This window comes from Solanum tuberosum, unplaced genomic scaffold, assembly GCF_000226075.1.
Source record: "Solanum tuberosum cultivar DM 1-3 516 R44 unplaced genomic scaffold, SolTub_3.0 scf00160, whole genome shotgun sequence".
Lineage (NCBI taxonomy): Eukaryota > Viridiplantae > Streptophyta > Magnoliopsida > Solanales > Solanaceae > Solanum > Solanum tuberosum.
This window is the reverse complement of record NW_006239085.1, coordinates 695,281-707,599: the sequence shown is the minus strand read 5'-3', so window position 1 is coordinate 707,599 and position 12,319 is coordinate 695,281.

The following is a 12,319-nucleotide window of genomic DNA, read 5'->3' as shown; positions in this document are numbered from 1 at the left end:
TCAGACAATGAGGGAGATTCCCAGGATGCTCAGGCTTCCATCTTTAAGCCTGAAGATGACCATTTTCTTCATACCCGTAGAACAGAGCTTCACTCCAAAGGGATGCATGATCCTTCTAGGATCCGGGTTCCTCAGACTCCTCCTCCTCCCCCAGCTTTAGCTCAGACTGTGGTCCCAGCGCCACATGTACAAGGTCTTCCTCCCCGGTCTCTCAACAGACTAAAGGCCGAAGGACTAATGACTACAATTGAGGAGAAGAGGTTGTCCACAGATGGTGTGGTGAACAGGTATACGGAGATATGGATCACTCTTAAGTCCCACAAATTCCAGCTCTTCACTAAACCTCGGGGTCCCTACATTCCAAATTGGGTTCGGGAGTTCTACTTAGCCTACGGAGCTTTGGTACCATAAGGGAAGAGGAAGGCCAGCACCTTCAAACTAGTGGATTATGTGGTTGTCTGGGGAAGAAGGTAAAATGTGATAGTGATGACATAAACGCCGTCTTGGAATGCACTTACAACTTCGTAGATGACTACTGGAGCATGATCAAGAAAACGACATTAGAGGATATGAAAAGTTGGCTGGCCCCTCTCATTTCTAACGATAATCCTAGGTGGATTAAGATTGGAGTTCCAATAGAGAAGAAAGACCTCAATGTGGCAGCGATGTATTGGTTCAGGATTATTAGTAGCACAATCATACCATCCCAGAATGAGTCTATCCTTTACCACACAAAGGCGGCCTGTCTTGGATTCATTATTTCTAGGAAGAGACAAAATTTAGGTGTGATCATTGGGTAGGAGATGGCCATGAGGGCCAAGCAGCGCCCGACATCTCTTTCATTTTCTGTGTTGATCACCGAGCTATGCAGATGGGCCTGTGTTCTGCGAGATGAGAATGCAGATGTGGAAGTGACTCCCACCTTCTCTATTAACATCCGGCATATTAAGGCCGAGTACTGAAGGATGAAGATGAGAGAAGGAAGGTAGCTCCAATGGATACATCCCCGGCGGTTGATATTGAGACATTACCTGCAGAGGCAGTATTGCCTACTCTAGACACTGGGCCTTTAGGTATTTCTAGCTCTGCCCCCTCTGTGACTCCGAGTTCTTCTGCTACTCCCCTACCTCTTAGATCTGCTGCTAGCACTGCTGCATCCCAACCTCCGCTCACCTAGGCCATACTGCAATGGATGGGGCACCTAGCCCATTCTTCTAATGTGCGTGCCTTCATGCTAGAGGTCGCGATTCCCGGGATAATTGAAAGAGCTCTCACTGATGCATTAGCACCTCTCAGAGATTATATTGATGCCCTCACGATGAGGTTATAGGTGTGTGAGAGACGTCAGAGAGCTACTCATGAGGTGACAACCTTAAAGGTCGCGATTGTGGAGTTGAGAAAGGATGTGGACCAGCTGAAGTCCACTAATATGTCTCTGATTTTTGGGACTGTGGAGATCCCTGATGACCTGAGCATAGATATTCTAGCTCATTTTGATGTGCCTCCGGATACCACCAGAGATAAGGTTAGAGCTGATTATGCGGCTGCAGAGTCCGAGGCAGCGACAGATGACGAGCAGCTTGGTGTTCAGGAGGAGACTGTGTTTGAGGGGCTAACTGATTTAGAGGAGGCTATGGTACTAATCTGGACCAATGATCACTGGGGCTGAGATTATCTTAGCTTTCAGACATTCAAAAGCTTTGGTGCATGCTTCATCAAAAGTGAACTTCATCTCATTTTCTAACAATTTGCACAAAGGATGTGCAAATTTAGAGAAGTCTTTGATGAAGCGCCGATAGAACCCTTCATGGCCTAAGAAACTCTGAATCCTTTTAACAGAGATAGGTGGGGTCAACTTTTCTATCACTTCCATTTTCTCCTTATCCACATCCAAACATTTCTTGGAAACCTTATGACCTAGGACTATGCATTCCTTGACAGTGACATTTTTCCCAGTTTAGCACCAGGTTTGCCTCTCCACATCTCTGTAGTGCCCTGCTAAGATTTAACAAACAGTCATAAAAAATGTCACCTACCACATAAAAGCCATCCATGAATACCTCCAAAGTGTCATCAACTATGTCTGAAAAGATGGAAATCATACACCTTTGAAAAGTTGCTTGTGCATTACACAATCCAAATGACATGCACTTGAATGCAAAAATGCCATAAAGACACTTAAATGTGGTTTTATCCTAATCTTCTAGAGCAATTGATATGTGATTATACCTAGAGTATCCATCTAAGAAACAGTACCACCCTTTTCCTACCAGCCTATCTAACATCTGGTGCATGAAAGGCATTGGGAAATAATCTTTCAAGGTCCATTTGTTCAACGTCCTTTAGTCCATGCACACTCACCAACTTGTAACTGGCCTTTGCGGGATCAACTCATTCTTCGCATTTGCTACAATTATCATTCCACCCTTTTTGGGCACACATTGCACTGGGCTAACCCATTGACTATCAGAAATGGGGTCCACCACCCCAATATCCAGCCACTTGCTAATTTTTTTCTTTACCGTTTCTTGCATCAGTAGATTCAGCATCCTCTGGTGCTCTAAACTCATACTGCAATTTCCTCAAGCTGAATTTATGAGTGAAAATACTTGGAGGTATCCCGATGATATCAACAATTGTCCAACTAATTGCTTTCTTGAACCTCTTCAACACTTTCACCACTGCTTGCACTTGTTCATCATTAAGATCTGCAGCCAAAATAACTGGCAAAATGTTATTCTCATCTAATAATACATACCTCAAATGACTAGGCAACTACTTCAACTCAAGCACATACGGTTCTTCAATAGATGGTTTCAGAGGCGGATTTGGCCTATTCTTCAAGTCCAAGTCTAACTTGTTGGGAGAGTAAGAGTTTGAGCCTATGCCCTGTAGTGCAATTAGAGTCTCTATATAGTCAAACCAAAAGACTTCATTGAAATTCACTATCATGCGGCCAATGTCTCTATAAAACATCTTTCCTCTATGGATGCTTCCATGTCACCCTCTTCAACAATATTGATCGCAGATACCACACTCATATCTCCCCACTTTCTACATCAACTAGAGCTCTACATGTGGCCAGAAATGGCTTTCCTAAACTCATGGGAACTTCGAAATCCACTTCGCAATCCAAAATCACAAAGTCAGCAGGGAAGATGAAACTTTCCACTTTAACAAGTATATCATATAAAATACCCGCAGGCCTCTTAATAAGTCTGAGATTTGGACTCATTTGGGGCTTTGTTTATATAGTTTTAGTGTTCTCAAATGCTTAATTTGTGCCATAAACTGATGTTAAAGCCTTGAATTTTTAGGTATATGGATTGAGGAGAAAAATCAAGGATACTAATAGGAAAAAAGGAACAAAACAACTGAAGAAGCGGAGAAAGGCGAGCCTGATAATCGCCAAGAGCATTAGGTAAATCGCCAAGTGTCTGTTTAGTATGCATAAAGTTCCAGTGTGCCTGCCCTGAGGGAAGAAACCAAGTCAGCGACTGGAAAGGGGCAGTCGGCGAATCACTGAGCAGTTCCGCGATGCTAAGAGTGATCACCCAAAGTTACAGTACTTGAGGATGTTGAGAGACAATGCAAAAAGGTGATAGAAGATAGCAAAGGGCGGTTCGCCGAACCACTCGGCGAACCCGACTTACCTCGCCCTATGGCCCTTTGTGGCTAATTTTTGGCAACTATAAATTGAATTTTAAACTGTTAATTAAAAAGACTTTTTTTAAATTTTAGCTGGCTACCATTTAGAATAGTTTGCCAGTAGACTTGAAGACTTTTTGAGACTCAATTCAGAGATTTTGCAAGTGGGTTACTAAATTTCTTCAATTTGGAGCATTGTAAAGGGTTGATTACTCTTACCAGTTGACGGATAATCGATTTGGTAACCATTTTTACCTTTTTATGATGTTTAGCTAAAACCCCGATTCTTAGGGTATGATCATGTGATTAGTTGAATTAACTTATGGGTATTGTTAATTACTAGTTTAAATACTATATTGAAGTGGGTTTAATCATTAGCTGGGGTTTAATTTATGAATTGTAGTTGCAAATGCAGTTCTATTTTTATGTTTTTCGCTTGCTCGAAAGAGAGGTTTTGGGGCTAAGGCTTTTGATTAATGGTTTGTAGGTATTGGGTTGATATGGGTTCAGCTCGAGAGCGTGAATTCTAAACCCAATCCTACTCATCTAGATTGAGAGAGTGGATGAATTAAGGTGTGGGATGTTCTTAATTGCTATGCTTGTTAATGTTCGAAAGAAATCGCTTGAAGCGGAATAGTTGTTTGAGAGAAAGCTATTTAATCCATAGTCTAGCCTACCCACTGATATTTAGCTATGTATTAGTAGTTACAATTACCCATATAGTGAAATTTTCCTATAATCGATCACATCCCGAGAATTCCTCTCCGTATTGTTATTTCAGTTTTTTGTGACTGTTTTATAGTTGATAATTGCAAACAAAGCTCCCCCCATCTGATATTCGTGTGAACTCTTTTAATTTATTTCATGTATTTTAATGTTTATTCCTATAGCTAGCTAGATCACATTTGTACTTCATAATTGAATTTGAACACGTACCGCTCCTTGTGAGTTCGACCCCAACTCATTTGTTGGGTTTTATATTGCACAATGGTCATTTGCACTTAGAATTGGATGAAGTGTATTTGAGATGTTATTCATCACCTCTTCACCAATCTATCTACCATCATTAGCCTCACCGCAGTGGGCTTTGGAGCTCTCAACTCCCCTTGCTTGTATATAGCAAATGGCATAAGATTGATACTCGGCCCCAGATCACATAGAGTCTTTGTGAACTTGAAGGCGCCATTAGTGCATGGTATAGTGAATGCACCTGGATCCTCTTTCTTTTGCACCAAGGACCTTGTAGAAATAGCGCTACAGTGGTGAACATTATCTGCTAGTTCGAAACTTGTAGCCCTCTTCTTCGTTACTAAGTCTTTCATGAACTTAGCATAACCTGACATCTGCCCAGAGCTTCTACAAACGGAATATTCACCGATAGTTGCCGAAGCATAGATATGAACTTTTTGAATTTTCCATCTTTAGCTTTCTTCTTGAGCCAATGAGGAAATAGAGGAGGAGGTGTAGGTGTTTGTTGTAAAGGCAAAGTTACCTCTACTGCAGCTTATTTCGCCCTTGACGACTTGTCCCCTTTTCTAGCTACCTCTGAATCATCCATAATTTCAACATCAACCTCTGCTTCCTCATCTCTTTCAATGCTCTCTTCCTGCTCAATACTTGTAGGTTTTGGTTCAAGAAGTGATTTACCACTTCTCGTAGTGATTGTCATGCAATGCCCATCTTTCTTTGGGTTCTAAATTGTATCACTAGGTAGTGATCCATTCTTTCTCTGATTTAATGAGGCTGAAAATTCCCCCAACTACTGCTCCAACTACTTGATAGATGTCGAATGTGAGTCAACGATTTGACTCATACGGAAAAAATCATTTTTCAGTTGTTTCACCTCACATCTGTAGATTCAACCTTCTGAAGAACCTTAGCTAACATATGTTCCATCCTGGAACTGCAGAAACTACTACATGCCCAATCTTTATTACCTAGAGGTACATACATACCATTGCGTTCGTTTTATATCACTCTTCACTCCAAGTTTAGCACTAGGTTTGCCTCTTCACACCTTTGTAGTTCACTTATAAGATTTAAGAAAGAGTCATAAAAAGTGTCACCTACCACAGTAAAGCCATCCATGAATACCTCCAAATTGTCCTCAACCATGTCCGAAAAGATGGACGTCATACACCTTTGAAAAGTTGTTGGTGCATTACACAATCTAAATGGCATGCGCTTGAACGCAAAAGTGTCATAATGACATGTAAATGTGGTTTTCTCTAGATCTTCTAAAGCAATTGATATCTGACTATACCTAGAGTTTCCATCTAAGAAATAGTACCACTCTTTTCCTGCCAACCTATCTAATATATATTGTCCATGAAAGGCATTGGGAAATGATCTTTCAAGGTCCATTTGTTCAACTTCCTGTAGTGCATGCACACTCGTCAACCTATAACTGGCCTTTGCGGGATCAACTCATTCTTCACATTTGCTACAACTATCATTCCACCTTTTTTGGGCACACATTGCACTGGGCTAACCCATTAACTATCAAAAATGGGGTACACCACCCCAACATCCACCAACTTGATAATTTATTTCCTTACCACCTCGTGCATTTGTGGATTCAGCCTCCTATGGTGCTCTATACTCTGATTGCAATCTTCTTCAAGCTCAATTTTATGAGTGCAAATACCTGGAGGTATCCTAATGATATCAGTAATGGTCCAGCCAATTGCTTTCTTGAACCTGTTCAACACTTTCACCACTGCTTGCACTTGTTCATCTTTAAGATCTATAGCCAAATCAACTGGCAAAGTGTTATTTTGGCATATGAATACATACCTCAAATGACTAGGCAGTTGCTTCAACTCAAGCACATGCAGTTCCTCAATAGATGGTTTCGCTGGCGGATTTGGCCTATTCTTCAAGTCCATGTCTAACTTCCTAGGAGAGTAAGAATATGCCCCATGCCTTGCAGTTCATTTAGAGTCTCTGCATAATCAAATCAAAAGACTTCATTGAATATCATTATCACTACGCCACTGTCTCTACAACAAATATTTCCTCTATACATGCTTCCATGTCACCCTCTTCAACAATATTTATCGCAAATACCATACTCATATCATGTGGCTTCTTCATTGACTTGCACACTTTGAACTTTACGTCTTCATTATTCAGTCAAAATTTCAACTCCCTACTTTTAACATCAACTAGAGCTCTAGATGTGGCTAGAAATTGCCTTCCCAAAATTATGGGAACCTCGAAATCCACTTCGCAATCCAAAATCACAAAGTCAGCCAGAAAGATGAAACTTTTCAGTCTAATAAGTACATCGCATAAAATACCCACAAGCCTCTTCACCGATCTATCTGCCATCATCAGCCTCATTGCGGTGGGATTTAGACCTCCCAACCCTAGTTATTTGTATATGGCTAATGGTATAATATTATACTCTCCCCCAGATCACATAGAGACTTTGCGAACTCGAAGGCGCCAATAGTGCATGGTATAGTGAAAGCACTTGGATCCTCTTTCTTTTGTACCATGGACCATATAGCAATAGTTCTACAGTGGTGAACATTATATTCTGGTTTGAAACTTGCATCTCTTTTGTTTGTTACTAAGTCCTTCATGAACTTAGCATAACCTGACATCAGCTCCAGAGCTTCTACAAATGGAATATTTACCGATAGTTTCCAAAGAATGGATATGAACTTAAGCCTTTGAGGAAAGTGAGGAGGAGGTCTAGGTATTTGTTGTAAAGGAAAAGTTACCTCTATTGCAGCTTCTTTTGCCCTTGACCGCTTCTCCACCTTTCTAGCTACCTCTAAATCATCCGCAATTTCAACATCGACCTCTGGTTTCTCGTCTCTTTTTATGCTCTCTTCTTGTTTAATACTGTCAAGTTTTGGTTCAGGAAGTGATTTACCACCTCTCGTAGTAATCGCCATGCAATGCACATCTTTCTTTGGGTTCTGAATGGTATCACTATGTAGTGTTCCATTCTTTCTCTGATTTAATAAGGCTGACAATTACCCTTATTGTTGCTCCAACTGCTTGATAGATGTTGAATGTGAGTCAACGATTTGACTCATACTGGAAAAATCATTTTTCAGCTCTCTTACCCCCCACATCTATAGATTCAACCATCTGAAGAACCTTAGCTAACATATCTTCCATCCTGGAATAGTTGGAACTACTACCTGCTCGATCTCTACTACCTTGAGTTACATACACACCACTACATTCGTTTTTATATCACTCCTTATTCTGTCAGTTACCTTTGCTCTCGATTACCTTGTTTATCACTCTGACCATCTTTTTGATATTTCCAACCTTGATTTCTAGAATTATAGCTTTGGTTTCCCGAGTTATAAATTAGGAAACCCCTTAGTTGTTCAAGTACTTGGATTCCTCATTAAAATCATCTTCGTGCTCATCTTACCTATTAGCAGCACCAACAACATTTACCTTTTATAGACCTGAGATGATGTTCTTTGTGAGAATGTCTATTTGCATCCTCATATGGGCCATGCCTTGGTCCCTTTCTTCTTCTCTCTTTCTTTGCTCCGTAGAGAGTTCAAAAATGAACCCAAGCTTTCCTACCTATGCATATTTGGTATGCCAAGCTTTGTTGTTCTTAGAGACTTCATCCATGACCACCATATTCTCCAGAAATGTTTTTTTCATAAACGATCCACCACATACTACATCTACAACAGGTTTAGTCACAAAGTTAAGTGACTTGTAGAATACCTGGTTTAAGTGTCTGTTCGTGAGGCTATGACTTGGGCACTTCTTCAACTTTTGACTGAATCTCCACCAAGTGTCATGCATCTTTTCACCTGGTAACTGCTTATGTGCACCTATCTCATTCTTCATCGGTAGCTCTTTTACTTCAGGGAAGAATCTCTCCACGAAGACTTCCTTCGACTCTGCCCAAGTTCTGATTGAGTCGTGTGGCAACTCATTCATCCAATTTGTTGCTTCCCAGTAAAAGACAAAGGAAACAACCTCAGCCTCATAGCAATTTCACTAACTCCAAGAATCTCTGTTGATTTGCAAATCGCCACAAAGTTCATAAGATGTTGGTTGGCATCATCACTTGCAGCTCATCTGAACATCCCTTTCAGATTCAGTAGTTAGATCATGGTGCTAGTGATAGTGAAGTTCACTCCTGGAGGTAGCATTGACAGTACTTTGGCTCCAGTAGCCCCAGCTCCATCCAAGCCCTCATAATTATCTTCAAATATCATGTGTGTCTGTTGTTGCACTCAAACCCTTAGAGCTAATGGTTAGTGGTGAGGAGGAGCTATCTCTCCTACTCCTTCATTGTCCTGTGCCACCCTAGGTGGGTTGTTAGCATTTTTCTAAGCACCTCTAGCAACAGACTCAACATCTTGTCTCAGCCTCTACCTCCGAGCTTTGAGTTCCTGTGCATTTAACATCTTTATAATAGTTTTGCTTAATTCTGGATCGTAAGGAATCAAAGATTCTCCCTTACTTCTAGTGTGTGGCATGCACTAGTGAACTCACCTGTAAGTGACATAGATAAGAAACAAGAAGTAAAACTAGGAAATACAACTATAACTAAAATAATTGCTAGTAAGGTTGAATTTCCCTGGTAGCGGCGCCAAAGGTTGATACGTTCAAACTTACACCTCAATTAAGAAGTATAAATGGTCGAAGTCAATTTATAGAACTCAACTGGAGTTGAAGTCGATCCCACATGGAATTTACTGTAGAAATAGTCTTGTTGTCGCTCTTACTCAATTGTGGTTGATATTTTCAAAAGAAAGTAGCATGCGTAAAGTAAATATTGGGTTGTTTATTGTTTTAGTAACCAATGCTTGAATTTAGTATCACTGTTAACAAAACAAACAATAGTTCCAAGTTTTTAGTAGTTGATTAATGAGACTAGGATTGTGTTTCCCATGATCCTTAGTTCAATATTGTATTGTATACAAGCAAGGATCTGTTGTTAGCATTACATGTTCCTAGCAAGTTAGATGCATCTAAACACTTCTCCGCTTTATTAGATGACTTTCACTTTTTTCCTCTCGGTCTTGAGTGTTTTCATGTTTCCCCTTGCATGCTCGTTAATGAAATTCTCTTCTCTCGAACTCAAATCTTCACCACAAGTTGATAGAATATTATTCTACTTTTTCCTAATTACCATTTTTCTCTCGAACAAGTGGTAAATACATACATGTTCTAATGTGTGCACTCATTAAAAAAGATTCATGATGAAAGTAGGAATCACACGTGTAGCTAACAATGACACATTACTTGTATTTTGAATTCGTAACTATATTTTGGTCATGGTTCCCAAAACCCTAGTTGGGTGTTTAGAGGCCCATTCTTTCAAGAAAAAAAAATGTAATCATTATTGAAAGCATAATGTAAAGGACTTACAATTATAGCAAACCAAAAAGAAATTGTGATTATCAACACTTAATCACAATCACCAAGTTTGATCCAAAATAATCGACAAAACAAAGTGTTTGAATATGGAAACTATCATTTCACCACCCTCTCTAAGTCGCCAAGTTCGAAAGATAAAAAGTAAGTTAAAAAAATAAACCCTAAATAATAAAAATAGTCTGTAAAAATAGTCCTACTCAAAGTAGGATTGTACTATCGACATGTTTCATGGACATACTAATGGCTTGTCTAGTCTCCCGTGATCCCACACTTAGACAATGTGGGCTTCTTTCACTGGTGTTCCTCACGAGCAACTAGACGGTCCGTCTTAGGCACCATGGCCCGTCTAGTGCTCCGTGGAGTAGAGCCTTCACTTGGGTGGCTGCTGGAATTCTTGCCTCTCATTCACGAACATCTACACGCCTCATCACCTCAACCACGACCTGTCTGGGGTTCTGTGGCCTTCAATCAACATTTAGTTCTCCAAGGCTTTGTACTACTTCTCTCTCACGAGCCCTCAGATCGCTCGTCAAGTGGACCATGACCCATTTCGGGCTCTGTGGTCTTCACACTTCACTTAGGCAGTTTGAAGCCTTCACTTCCCTCTCTCCACGAGCCCTTAGATGGCTCGTCACCATGACCACGGCCCATCTGATGCTCTATGGTGTTTGCTTCAGATCCATTTCCTACTTTTTTCTATCTTTCGCGTTCAAGTGTTTTACCTGTTTAATCATCAAAGAACACATCATATCCATATAAGCACACTCAAGTTCTCGCACTAATCCTTAGTTTTGAGCGTCAAATGTGCCATGATTTCACGGCACATCAATTTTCTGAAATTGAATATATTAGGTAGACTAAATGAATGTCATGACCCGAGCCTGCACCCCGGACGTGAAACGACATACAAGACTCCGAAAAGCCTCATACAAGCCTCATAGTGTTCATAACATAAGACATAAGAAAATGGTATGGAATTTAAAACATTTATCCATGCAATCGTAGTCCTTATTTAAAAACAAACAACAGAAGTCTAACTTGTCTCACATAGCCATCTAATACAACTTGAATCAAAGATAGGGTTACAGCCCTTCAACATAGTTCGAAACGTAAAATGACATAAAAGAACTAGAAAAGAACAACTCTCATCCTCGAACCATGAGGACTCACCACTAGCTTTGGAGAGAATCAATCCAAGCTTTGAACACTAGAAGTCACCTTAAGATTCAGAATCTACACTTTATAAAAATGTAGAAGAAATATGGGTTAGCACAAATATGTACTAAGTATGATAGCCATGCAAAAATTCATGCTAAAAAGGACAGTTTGGTTGAAAACTATGTTATATGTCAAGTTTGAGAAACATTATGAACTTTAGTATAAACACATAAGACATAATCATATTCATCATGTAAGTCATTAGAACATAATAGAACCATCACGAAAGTGACCCTAAGTTATACTTGTGCAATGTATGAATGGCATCCCATAATACCATTCATACTAAGTACCACTTTGAGGCCACCATAACATACTTACCATTCTTCATTATCATCTTTAGTTAATACTCATGGATAAGGAACATTCACATTTACTAAGTCATGACAAGGAAAGCAACTCATAATAACATTTCCAAGTTAAGCATTCATCATTATATTAAGCCTTTAAGTCAACATTCTCATTGGCATCATTAGGAACACATTCATTTCATTAGACATTATGACATTAGAGAAACACACCATAGCCCTCTCAAAACCTACTCGTGTAATGCATGAATGGCATCCCATACTACCACCCACACTTCATAGAACCTCTTGAGTAACCATAGCACATAACTTACATGATGGGAATAAGCATTAACCGACATAGACCATGTGAGCAAACCATGGAATCCGGTGTCTATCCCACATCGTAAAGGTTTGGTCTACTTGCCTAAGGTAGAACCGGTAACATTTTAGCTTAGGTGGATCCACTAGCTAATAACCTATGAGGGCACATAGTTATGGGATAAGGAAGGTGCTCATAGAAACCCGGCCTAACGTGGGGAGAGCTTCCACCTTACTATATCCACTCGGTGCTAAACTTAAAATTCCCATAGAGTAGTTCATTCTCATTAACATTATTATACTTGAGAGGGCTACCACCATTAGGTCTACCGACCCAAAGTACATTATTACACACATGAAAGGGCCACCACCATTAGGTCTACTGATTCAAGGCTCATCATTATAGTAGTTCATGGACTCATCACAAAAGGGCTACCACCATTAGGTCTACCGATTCAAGACAA